This window comes from Schistocerca serialis, chromosome 1, assembly GCF_023864345.2.
Source record: "Schistocerca serialis cubense isolate TAMUIC-IGC-003099 chromosome 1, iqSchSeri2.2, whole genome shotgun sequence".
Classification (NCBI taxonomy): Eukaryota; Metazoa; Arthropoda; class Insecta; order Orthoptera; family Acrididae; genus Schistocerca; species Schistocerca serialis.
The window spans coordinates 635,775,984-635,789,814 of record NC_064638.1 but is presented as its reverse complement, the minus strand read 5'-3'; positions in this window follow the sequence as shown (position 1 = coordinate 635,789,814).

Here is a 13,831-nt window from a genome sequence, read left to right as displayed (position 1 = left end):
CTAAAAGCAATGGTCGACATCCGAAACGACATGGACCCGATGTGAATGTCACTTCATATCAATGATAATCGCTTTCAAACTCGACGGTATTTGCTGCGGTCTGTGTAATCAAGTCCACCCCAACGAGTTCCGCGTCAACATTTCAAAGTTAACTCCATGCAGTGAAGATTTGGGACTCGGGTAACTTGCAGCAGTCCATTACTCACGGCCTAGCATAAAGCAGCATGTCTTTAGTTGCCCACACAACACAGTAACAGTACAGTAGTTGGAAGGAGGCATCTAGTGTGTTCAGCGAGTCGTGATGTTGCCTTTTTACAAATGACGCAAGGCGCTGGGTACACCGATGTTTTAGCGAGCTGTTCAAACTGCAGTCTGTGGAGGGTATAGTTCAAGACGGAGGTGGTTCTGCGATTTTGCAGTTTTTTTTCGTATCATGGCTGAGACCAAATCATTCAGGCTATCGTCAGCATGAAGCAGGATGGTTATTTCAACATCCTTTCTTCTACGTCTTCATGATGTGTATATTATATACACTGTTGTTTTCCAATTCGACAACTTCTGTGTTTCTAGGGCTGCACACAAATGTTCTTGATTTGACGAGTCATCGGCCACACCATCGCACCTCGACTGCCTCCCTAAATCTTCCGAAATTAAGCTCATAGGACGTATCTGGGACTATTTGGAGCAGTAACTGAATTGTAGCAATCAACATCCCCATACTTTAGCAACTACACGGGATCTAGCCATCAGTGAGTGGTTTCAGTTGGACATGGTATACACGAAGAAATTTGTGGAATCTGTTGCTCACCTGACGCCGTTATCAAGGCTGGAGATGGTGTCAGACGCGATGCCTCCTGGGGTAATTAATGTTTGGTCTGGTGTGCTTGTATTCACCGACCAAAGAAAATTAATCACTTTGTGACCTGTCCCGCTTTACTACAGAACATCTCCGTGCATGTGACAGCGAAAAATTGATGGACACTGTGGGCCCCCATGTTGTAACCAGATAATACGAATATCTATGGAATGAGTTAGCCTACTATCCATGTCGGAAAAATTAGACGGGAACTGCCATGTGACTTGGGTATATTGGTTACATTTCGCGCTAAGAACGAAACTTTTGTACATGTATATGCCATGTTTCAGTAATTGTGAATAACTTTACTGTTTCGGATGCACACTGAACTGTGTTACAGTGGAGGGAAAGAAGAAAGCTTACGCCTTAATGAAGTAACTTGAGCTGGGTGGCAATATATGTTGACGACAAAAATGCCCTTCTCCGCATCTGAACGCTCACGCGATAGATACTCGTGCTCTGTGATAGCTTGGGGAAATTTTTTAAGATACATTGGCACCAGTTTCTAACCTTTGGCAGCTGTCGGATGGTCGTCTATTTAGAAAAAGAGTAGAAGTCTTGAATTTTTCCACGAGGGGTAACATAGAAACACTGAATTTCCGGCAGAGTCTGAAGCTAAGCCTTACAAAATTACGCAATCTCTGCTAGAAACCGCTGTTTCTGTTAATATTAAACCCAGTGATATAAACTACTGTAGCATGGTATGATTAAAAGGACAATGGGTATCATGACGTGTGGTTACAACATTTGAATGTTCGATACTGTGAGCTATTTACACTGAAGTGCCAAAAAAACTGGTATAGGCATGTGAAATCAAATACAGAGATACATAAACAGGCAGAATATGGCGCTGCGATCGGCAACGTCTATATGAGACAACAAGTGTCTGGCGCAGTTGTTAGATCAGTTACTACTGCTACAATGACAGGTTATCAAGATTTAAGTGAGTTTGTACGTGGTGTTATAGTTGGCGCACGAACGATGGGACACAGCATCTCCGAGGTAGCGATGAAGTGGGGATTTTCCCGTACGACCATTTCACGAGTGTACCGTGAATGTCAAGAATCCGATAAAACATCAGATCTCTGACATCGCTGCGACCGGAAAAAGATATTGCAAGAACGGGGCCAACAACGACTGAAGAGAATCGTCCAACGTGACAGAAGTGCAACCCTTCTTCAGATTGCTGCAGATTTCAATGGTGGGCCATCAACAAGTGTCAGCGTGCAAACCATCCAACGAAACATCATCGAAATGGGCTCTCAGAGCCGAAGGCCCACTCGTGTACCCTTGATTACCGCACGACACAAAGCTTTACGCCTCGCCTGGGCCCGACGACACTGACATTGGACTATTGATGACTGGAGACATGTTGCCTGGTCGGATTAGTCCCGATTCAAATCGTATCGAGCGGATCGATGTATACGGGTATGGAGACGTTGCTTGCTCTTTACCACCTGGATCAACAGCTCCGTCACCAGTGATCCCACTTGCGTGAAAGAGCAGAGCAGACGTCTGGAAGAGTCCATGGTAGCAGCTGAAAAGTCTCATCTCTCCAATGCTACCCTGCGAGAAATTCATTCATACGAGCAACTCGAGACTCCGGACCAACCGTACCTCTGAAAAGTTGCACAGATGTTTGACGAACCTCAGCTACCTACGTTTTAGTGAATTCCTTGAGGAAGATGTCAAGATCATTATGACGATCCAGCCTGAAGCCTCGCAACACCAGGACACTAATTCACGGAACTATTCCTGTGTCTTGATATTTTTGTTATCACACTGCCTACTATTTTCCCTTCAGAGGTATGGGTAACTAATATTTGCCAACTGGGGCCTTATTCACAGTTTTTGGGAAACTGCAACTCCCGAGGAAGCTGTGAACTCTGTTGACAATTGTCCAAATATGAAAATGGATTGCATTGCGCAGTCAAGATCAGATATCGGTCCTGAAGTCGACTGATTGCTGTTGGTAGTCTTTTTACTGGCTCATATGAAACATTACGTTGTCTCGGAATCATCGCCAACGCCATATAATGGCGCTTCAAGACATTATCATCAAGGTTTTGAGAACGCTACTCTGAAGGAAGAAAGGGTGGGAGATCGAGATATAACGAACGAGGTCATTAGAGATAGAGCGGATTGTTTTAATAAAGGATGGGAAGAAGATAAGCCATGTCCTTTCGAAGGAGCTATTCAGGCGTTGCGCTGGAGCGATTTACAGAAATCACAGAAAATCTAAATCTGGAAAATCGGAAACGTATTCGATCCACTACTCTGTCGAATGCGAATCCAGTCTGCTGACCAAACTACATCTGTCTGCAGGGCGACACGGAAAGAGCCTCCAAAAGAAGTGCGTGCTGCGCTTTACATACACTTGCTAGGGGGGTGGGGGGCTGAGCAGCGGTTGAAATTTCCCCCAACCTATGATCTTTCCAACGCAGAAGCGTTGCGATGTGTGATAGGAAAGGCGCAGGGTCTTTCTCAAGACCAAAATTGACGATAATGATGATAAACATTGAAGGCATATCAACTAGCAAAGAACTCCCTCAAACTATGTGCCAAGATATAAATTTTCATGTTTTGCGCACGCAATAAATGCACAGGGATACTCAACGAATACCAAAAATAGCAGGCATGCAGATTGTCACAGACAGACACTATAAGCAGTATGATAGTGCCAGTTTTTGAGGCGCTGTCTAACAGTGTTCTGAGTTTCCCTAACAGAGGAAAAGGATATTGAAATCTTAACGATTAAACTGTGCAGTTGTACAGTAAGATCCGTCTACAAGCGTCGTGGTCAAACACTTAACTTCAGTCCCCCAGTAAATTCTCCAGATCAAGACACTTCGTCATGGTGACCTTAACAGCCATAATAGCGTTTGGAGTTACAAGGATGATGCTATAAACGGAGAGGAGGTACTGACGTGGCTGATTGCAGAAGATTAACTCTCTTACATGACTGCACGTTACCACACGCATTTAAAAGTGTCCTCTGGAAAAGGGGATATAATGCCGACCTGCTTTACGTCAGCGATACCGTTTCTCACCACTGTGTGAAGACTGTGTCATCACCTGCACCTGACACTCGAAATAGACCAATCTGGTGTCAAGTGTTTGCAGCCGTCAAACGACAGGTGATCCTGTTATGTTGAAGGTACAGCTTCAAGAAGGGCAAGTGAGGAATTTTGCTGAAACTATGGAGGCAATACGAAGCACCGAACCCACCCCAGACTCCTATGATCGTTTTGTATACGCCGTGAAGAGGTATTCTCGCGCTTCGATCCCCAGATGGGAGTCCGAGTAGAACGAAAAATTAACGCCAAAACAGCAAGAATACCTTAGTCTATTTGATGATACCCGTTCAATACGGATACCGTAAAATCAGGACAAAAACTGTTCCAGGAAATGACGTAAGTCAAACAAAGTCGATGGACTGAAAAAGCAGAGAGTATTGACATGTCTGAGAGTAGCAGAAAAGCTTGGCAACTGCTCAAACGGCTCAGTAATGACGGTACTATACCCAAAGTAAGATCTAACTTTACCCCAAATGAAGTTGCCCGCAAGGTGCTGCTGAATGGGAAAACTGAAGAAAGAAAGAAAAAAACAGGGATAACTCGGCAATAGCCAGAAACAAACGCGCTGTCCGCTAAGTTTACTTTGAAAGAACTGAAATCTGGTATTAAAAAGTGTAAACCAGCAAGGCACTAGAACTCGAAGATTTATTAGTGGAGCAGATAAAATATTTTGGGCTGCGACTATGGGATTGCTACTGCAATTCTATAATAAGGAGTCTCACACGACAGCAGATTCTTAAAATCTGGAGAGGGACAAGGTTCGCCGCCGTACTGGAACCCGGCAAGCCAGCTTCCGAGGCCAAGATCTTTCAGTCTATATCTCTTTTGTGTCATTTTTACAAAAATCTTGGAAAGAACGTTGCTTTATCGTCTTAGCCCTGTCTCCGAGCCACAGCTGTACTACACAAATCCTAAATCTGACAGAGAATATCCAGGTTGGTTTTGAGCGGTGTTTGGTTGCAGCAGCAGTATTCGTGGATCTCTCAGCAGCTTATGATATTGTGCAGCGCAATATCATGTTGCACAAACTATATCAGTTAATGAGAGATTCTGACTTTAGCGGATTCATAGTGACTCTCCTTAAGATCCGTAGATTCTATGACGAACTGGATGGGTAATACAAAAGACCGGTATGCCCCAGGGTAGCGTCCTAGCAGCAACCTTGTGAAACATCTACAGTAACGATCATCCAAAACCTCTTAAAGAAAATCTGCATCTATTGTGACGATATGGTGCTAATATCTCAAGCCAAAGATTTCGTAACAGTAGAGAGGCACCTATCAAACGGAGTTCACACTCTCGCAGTATACTACCAAAATAACTGCCTGAAACCGAATCTGGCTAAAACTCAAGTATGCGTTTTTCATCTGTGAGACAAAGACGCCAACAGAAAATTAAAAGTCTTAAGGGATGGCTTGGAACTGGAGCACTGCCATAATCCAATGTATCTGGGAGTCACGCTCGACCGTGCACTGACATTTAGGAAGCGCCGCCTAAACACAAAACAAAAAGTTTACGACCACGCTAACATCATCAGGAAGCTCACAAGTAACTGATGGGGTGTTCAACCGACAGTACTTGGAACATCGGCACTTGCATTATGTTTGCCACTGAATAAGCCTGCCCTGTTTGGTGCAGTTCCGTTGAAGCCAGGCTTGTGGATGTTTCCCTCAAAGAGACATGTAGAATAATATCAGAATGCTTGAAGGCAACGCCTACTTACAAAATCTACAGCCTGGCAGGGATAATCCCACCAGGTGTAAGACGGGAAATTGGCGCGAGCACAGAGACACGCAAAGTGGAACTAAACGCTGTTCACCCGTTGCATGGATACCTCCTCTAAGCAGGCTGAAATTAGGAAGAGCTTTCTAAGAACTTCGTCAACGACAGTGCATCACCGTCAACGGCACGACAAAACCTGTGGACAACCACAAATGCAGACATGACATCACCTTCGGAGCCTCTCCCTCCAGGCGAAAAACTGCAATGGAAAACGCAGAAGTTCTTGTAAATACTAAGAAGTGGGGTGGGTACAGCAAAGGATAATATGGCTAAATGGAACTATCTTTGGGGACCAATCAGCTTTATGAGAATGTGGAGTCGAATAAACCCCCAAGCACCTGTACCGTGCCCAGTTTCCTGCACACTGGAGCACCTACTGGGGACCTAGAAGAATGCCGTCAAGGTTGTTAATTTTTGGTCTGATTGTATTTAGTATTTGTAGTGCAGGTAAACACCTGCTTTGGGCTGATTTCACCAGATATGGCGTGACTGTACAGCAATGTTCTGCATTCCTACAAGACGTCAATTTAGTGCAATTTATATCAATGTTAAACAAATGTGCTGAACTACGTATTTGTCATACCGCACAGTACACAGAAAAATGATGTAAATTGTTCAAGAACATTGTACTCGATAATGGCTTGATAGCTAAAAGCTAGATTTTACAGTCAAATGGCGGTGTTTTCATTCAAAAAGTCTTGTATGACTGCGGCTCAGCATCCTCGAAGCTTGTTTTCATACCACATACAGTATTTTGCCAACTGTGATATTACGAGTATTTGATTTCTCAGTATTAGATATATTACCCGCAGAAATACGTAACAGTTTTCAACGTAGTAAAAAACATTCTAGTCGTTTTCTATACTTGTTACTTTGATATTAAGAATTAGCTCTTATTTAGAAAAAATATGTCAGCACTGTCCTTCCCTACCTTCATTCCTCGCGCACTAGGAGTTGTCCGTAAACATGACAAACATTCAATAGAAACAACGTAAATGTTTTATTAAAATCCCTTTGGGTGTTAGACCTCTTCATTACTCAAACTAACACTGTCTGTAGAATCCTACGCTCTTATATAAATGTTAACGCCTTTTTTTAATGTGTGTGACACAGAATTGCAACACATTCAATTACGACTGCAAATATTTGTCTGCTAGTGGAGAAATATACATCTTTCTTTCTTTTCCCTAGCGTTTATCTCGTCTCGTACCGGGTCCGCTTTTCTTCAGTATCTGGCGAATTTTGTGTTTTTATTTAACACTGTTGTCAGATGCCCTTCCTGCGCCACTGTCGTCATGGTAACCTAAGGGGCGACGTCGTGTGCGCCGTCTGTCTGTAATCGTGTAAACTTTGTACTTTGTTTTATCGTACTTGAGCTGCTTGTACATAGTATGTTCTGAGGCGGCATTTATGGACCAGCCAAGTATTTGCCTAAACGAGTGTGGGAAACTGCCTAAAACCCCGCTGTACCAGCTCACGGTCTCAATCCTGTTATACGAGCAGGTCTGAAGAAGATGTAGACCTGATTGACAAGCACAAATAAAATTATGAAATTATATTTTCCTGAAGGCATATGTCTTTTAACTTTATCTCTGACGACGATAGAAACTGAAGCAATGAATTAAAACGTATTCAATGCTACGCTGGTGCAGTGATTAGAACATCTACATTGTAAGCAGAAACCTAGGTTCAAGGCCTGGCCGTAACATAAATTTTAATTTATTGCTTCAGTTTTTATCCTTATGGAAAACAAAGAGAATGATTATATCACATGATTAAAATTAGTATCATTTCAGTTTCAGTTTCCATATTCATTCACTATTGACGCAGTTAGCTATAATGAAGAACTGACTGATAAAATCTGCACAAATATTCGGTCAGGTATTGATAAAGTTTCAGAGAGGTGCAATGTCAGTCAGTTCGCTTTAAGTGTTAAAAAACCGAAAACTGAGAACATGGAAGAAAACGTAGAATCTTATGAGTGTAGTATAAGTGAGTCAAAACTCGTACAAGTAGCTGAGCGTAATTATTTGTAAGGATATGAAATGGAATGATCATATGGGCACAATCGTAAGAAGAGCAGGTGGCAGAATTCGAGTCATTGATAAGATGCTGGGTAAATGTAATTACAGCCTACGAAGGAGATCACATAAAACACTCGTGTGAACCACCCGAGAATATTGTTCAAGTATGTGTCATTCACATGAAAGAGATCTATCATGGGATATCGGATGCACACAAAACAAACGCACCACGTTTGATCACAAGTTTGTTTGACGCTCGGGGGAGCGTCAAGGAGATAAAATTCACTTGACAAAGACATTGTTAGGAGTTACTACGCGCGCAGAGACTTTAAGCAACTGTTCATCGCGGGTTCCATACGCGTATAAAACGGGGAGACGCCAGAATGAATGGTACAGACGATAATGCATGTAGTATCCTCTGCTATGCACTTCTCAGGGGTTTGCTGAGTATGTATGTAGAGTAGGTAGATGTAGGTATTTGTGTACTTCATACCTACTTTGTTTTGGTAGTATGTAGGTGAACTACTTAAACCTAACTAACCTAAGGATATCACACACAGCCTTGCCCGAGGTAGGATTCGAGCCTGCTACCGAAGCAGCAGCACGGTTCCGGACTGAAGCGCCTAGAACCGCTCGTCCACAGCGGCCGGCTTTATATTATGCTAGCAATAATTTGTAAAACGTGGTAGCATAGCCTCAAGGGAATGTTGCAGCACGGAGTCGAGAGCTACTGGGCTGCAGCCGCGGTGGTGGTGGGCAGACCTGCGCCTCCACGTCGCCCGTGACCGGCGTGTGTCGCAGCAGGAAGTCAGCGACGGCCGAGGCGGAGCATTCCTGGCGTCCCTGCAGGTGGAGCGCCCGCAGCGCCTCTAGCGTCGACAGCAGGAAGCGCGGTTGCCGTGCTGCCGCTGCGCAACGAGCACCTTCATCAGACATTGCGCCGTCGCTTAGCGACGGCGTCTCATTGTTACTTCGCTCCCATCGAGGATCCTCTCGACAATGACTGTGAAATGAAAATGCCAGCTATTACCCCACTATATCACCCGTTACTTGGTTCACAGAAGACTGAAGTTTGTGAGACGTGTTGCTATGACACTGTATTATATACTCGTATGCACCTACCCCATCAGGGACTGTATTCTTTCCGACTGGTTTTGCGATAGATTATGTTGCTACATGATGATATTTTCAGGGTGGTTTCTACTCTGAGCAGTTTAATTGCTGATAACGTTCTCTCTCTTTTGTCTAACGGAGAAGAGGTAGTCCTCTTTCGTTTTCTGGTTGCCATACAGGAAGAATGCATTATATCTATTTCGAGGAGCTTCTACGCCATACTCAGAATGGTAACTTTACCCCTGAATAAAAAGAGGGATTATTAATACAAACACATCCTACGGAATTATTTATTTACGTTAATCAAAACTAATGAATCAATTTCCAACATTTGCTTGAAGGCGTCGCCATTTTCCTGGACCAAAGGAAACTTAGTCTTCAAACTTAGTCTTCAAACTTAGTCTTGTGACGCCGTTGTAGAGTAAATAGAAATGTTACAGTCTAGAAGACAGGGAAGGAGAGTACAGGCGCAGATGGGTAAAGGGAGACAAATAATTAGACATACCATCAGAGTTCTATCAGAGTTCTACAAAGTATTGGTATCAGATTAACAAAGAATACAACATGCAGATAAACCCAAAAACTATCAGATGATTAGTCTGAAAGACCACGCTCGTAAAGTGCTGATCGGAAGAATAGGAAGAAAAACCGAACAAAGATCATTTGGTTTCAGGAAGGGGAATGGTTCTAGGCAAGCAATTCTAACATTACACTTAGTAGTCGAAGAAAATTTAAAGGAGCATATAGAAGAAATGTGGTTCATGTTTAAAGGTGTAGTTCATCGTGCTCAGGGTAGTTGTGTGCCAAGTAGAGTAAATTATGATTGGAGGGATTTTCTAAAGTACAGTAAAGAAGCTTCTAAAGAAACAGCGTCTACCGCGTAATAGATGTAAAACAAAGCTCAGGGCTACAGATACAGAACTGCTGGAGGAAACACATTTGGCTATCAAGAGGACAATGTGTGTCTTCAGTGATCTCTATAGCAGAATTCCATCGAAAGATCTGTTTCAAAACCCACTCTAAATCATATGTGACGCCTGCCTGTGGCATCAATAATGGTATTCAGACATTCATAGCTGGAATAGGAACTGAAATTTATGGTAAAAAAAGAAAAAAACAGATATTCTGAACACGATTTTCAAATGTTTCTTTGCACGGAAAGTTGCAGAAGTACTATTGCTCAGTTTAATTATGGCATCAGTGTGAAAATGAACGATGTACGAGTAGATATACATGTCAGTGGCATTGAAGAACAGCTTGAAAAGCTGAAATTGTAAAGGACTCCAGTATTCGATGGAATCCCTTCCACAATTTACACAGAATTTTGTGCTAAGTTAGCTCCTGCTTTAAACGTAATATACCGTAATACCTAGAACAAAAAGACTGTGCCCAGTGATTGGAAGAAAGTAAGATCACACCTGTCCACAAGGACGGCAGCAGAAGTGAACACAGCTCACGGGACAAAAAATTAGTCACCCGTACAGAAATCATTACAAGCGTAATGTAGTACCGTTTAATTCCGCCCCTGGACTTGATTATCGTTTGGATTCAATTAGGGAGTGAATCCACAAAACTGTGCATGTACATCGCATCCAGGTTAAACCACTCGCTGATAATTTGAGTTCCAAAAATTCCGGGCTACTGATGTCGACATTTTACATGCTGTTCCAAAGTGTCCGGTAGATTTTCTGTGAGATTCAAGTCGGATAATTTTACAGTCAGCTGAAATGTAATAAGGTGGAGATGTTTTCAGGAAACTAGTCACATACGTTTCCAGTCCGGTGAACTATGCAGTTGTCATTTAGTAATGTACCTGTGTATGCAAAGATTTCTTAAGAGGCGACCGAATTCATTACACACAATTCCCGTGACAGTATTCTCTCGCTAATAGATGGAGATGGACCTCCATACATTAGACTCTACTTGTAGCAATTCCTATCGACCTTGAAAACGATTTTGATTCACAGGCCGTGAAATGCATCTCCGATCCCTCTCTGTCAGGATCTTTTACAACTACAATTCTGAAATTGTGTTACATCGCTGCTTGTAGACACGTAGAATAGTCCGCCACACCAACACTAAAAATCAACAAATCCAGCAACTTAACATACCATGTGGCCATGGAACGGCCAAACACGACTATCCATTTTTGCCAAGTCCTTACATTTACCCTTGTTTACGTGTAATGTCCGCTTAAAATATAAATGTCTCACTGATCTCTACTGCCTTAGGCTCACGTAGAGGCAGTGTGCGCGGTTGAGTACGGAACTCGATCGCTGCGCCATCTGTAAAGACTTAACGATTCACCTGTGCATGCACGTTAGGGTGACTAAGTTTATACCTGGTGGACTTAAAAAACTACAAGAAGGGTAGAAGAAGTGAACTAGAAAACTACCGTCTCATCTCATTGACGTCCGTCTATTGTAGACAACTAGAGCATATTCTGAGCTCAAATAAACTGAGATATCCTGAATAAAATAACCTCTTCCATGACAATCAGTACGGAGTCCGAAAATACCGATTATGCGAATCCAAAATTGCACTTTTCTGTTCATAAAGGAAAAGTATACTTTTTTTGTGAAACATGACATAATTCTCATTTCGGAAAATATGACGATTGATATAATAATTATTCTTGCTTTCGCTCAACCAGAGAAGACTCACCGCTATTACTCTTACAATAAATCGTTCCAATCTACGGCCATGCAGGTCCGTGGTTCTAGTTTCCTTTTTCTGCTCCCTCAGGGGCTCGGCATTCATTTCCTGGTTTATTTTCTGGTTACGGGCTTGGCGACTCTGGGGTTCCTGAGCTGGGGACTGCTAAGCACCGCAAGTCAGCTCTGGGCCTGCTTCAACGGCTACCATGTGCGCGGCGGTGGAACGATATGTGCAACAGTGTTCAAATGGCTCTGAGCACTATGGGACTCAACATCTGAGGTCATCAGTCCCCTAGAACGTAGAACTACTTAAACCTAACCAACCTAAGGACGTCACACACATCCATGCCCGAGGTAGGATTCGAACCTGGGCCGCAGTGGTCGCGCGGTTCCAGACTGAAGCACCTAGAACCGCACGGTCACATCGGCCGGCTTGTGTCACAAGGAACGGGGATCTTGGCTTGACCGCCTGGATAGTGAAGATGCTAAAAATCTCTATAAAAAAAACCCTCAGTCTCAGGGTGTGTTGCGCGCGGGAGAGATGCATCACTGTTGAGGTGGAACAGTCGTTAGCGGGAAACCTCTCGGGAACTTGCCGCAACTAGGAACGCGGGGCTCTGCCCAGGTGAACTTTTATTTCTCTAGCTTCGCGTGGGATCGAAATGGAATCCTTGAAATTTCCTCTTCTTCCTCCCAGAGGAATGAGTGGGCCGCTCTTAGGTACTAACACACAATCTAACAAGAGGGCTCGTGTAGCCAGTCCTCTTGACTCAGGGTTTATACATAGTCTTCAGTATACACGGTTATTCTAAATGACGCGCGCATTTTCAAAATTTCGTATGTATTCAAATACAAATCCAAAATGAATAAGATTTATATGGTTTCAAAGATTTTGCCGGGCGGCTGCGGGAGGGCGGCGATGGTTTTAGAAGCGGTCGGTAGAGTTCGCGCGGCCATAGGGCCGTCATTCCGTTTCACTGTCAGTTGTGAGTGAGATGGCGACTGTGGAGCACGAGGTTTTCTGCGTTCTTGAGTTCGCGAAAAGTGAGTCGCAAATTGCAGTGCAGCGGGCATTTCGTACCAAATTCGGTATTCAACCTCCTACTCGCAAAAACATTAGCCGTTGCTTTAAGCAATTTAAACAGACTGGGAGCGTGTGAAAAGGAAAAAGCTCTGGCCGACCGCGTGTGCCGTAGGATGATATCCGATGGATTGAAGAAAGTTTTGTGCGCAGTCCCAGTAAGTCTACCAACAGAGCCAGTCGAGGACCTGGAATATCCCAACCAACTATATGAGAAGATCTGAGACGGAGTTTGTTGGCCGGCCGGTGTGGCCGTGCGGTTCTAGGCGCTTCAGTCTGGAACCGCGAGACCGCTACGGTCGCAGGTTCGAATCCAGCCTCGGGCATGAATGTGTGTGATGTCCTTAGGTTAGTTAGGTTCTAGGGGACTGATGACCTCAGATGTTAAGTCCCATGGTGCTCAGAGCCAATTAATTAGTTTTTAATAATTATTTAATAATTAGAAATGTGATGAATGTTATAAATGTTTCATGTGGCCACCGTTGGCTGCACGGCAAACAACGACGCGGTAGACAAACGGATTAGCTTGCCGGGGTGGTCGAGCGGTTCTATACGTTATAGTCTGGAACCGTGCGACCGCTACGGTCGCAGGTTCGAATCCTGCCTCGGGCATGGATGTGTGTGATGTCCTTAGGTTCGTTAGAGTTAAGTAGTTCTAAGTTCCAGGGGACTGATGACCTCAGAAGTTAAGTCCCATAGTGCTCAGAGCCATTTTTTGTAATGGACTGTGCATAAATAACCGATGAGTTCCACTACTGTTCGATTACACTACTGGCAACAAAACAACGGAAGCAGTACCTGCTATAAAGTACATAAGAGTAACCATCTGGAGTGGCATAAAATGGAACAGCTATGTAAAGCAAATAGCAGGATAAGCACACGCGAGACTGAGATTCGTTGGGCAAATCTGAAGGAGATGTAATAAATCAATGTGTCTCACAAATCTCTCCTTCGATTCTTGAGTACTGTTCTGTTCATCAACCTGGGACCCTTATCAAGTTACACTAATAGAAGAGATATGGAAGATCCAACGAAGACCGGCGCATATCGTCACTGGATCTTTTACTCGGAGCGGGAGCGTTATGGAGATGCTCAGCAAACTCAAGGGGAAAATGCTGCAAGAGGGGTATTGCCATCACGAAGAGGTTTTCTGTTGAAATTCCGAGGTTGTACGCTCCAAGAATAGTCGGGTACCATATTACTTCCTCTCAAGTGCATCTCGCCAAATGGTGATGAGCAGA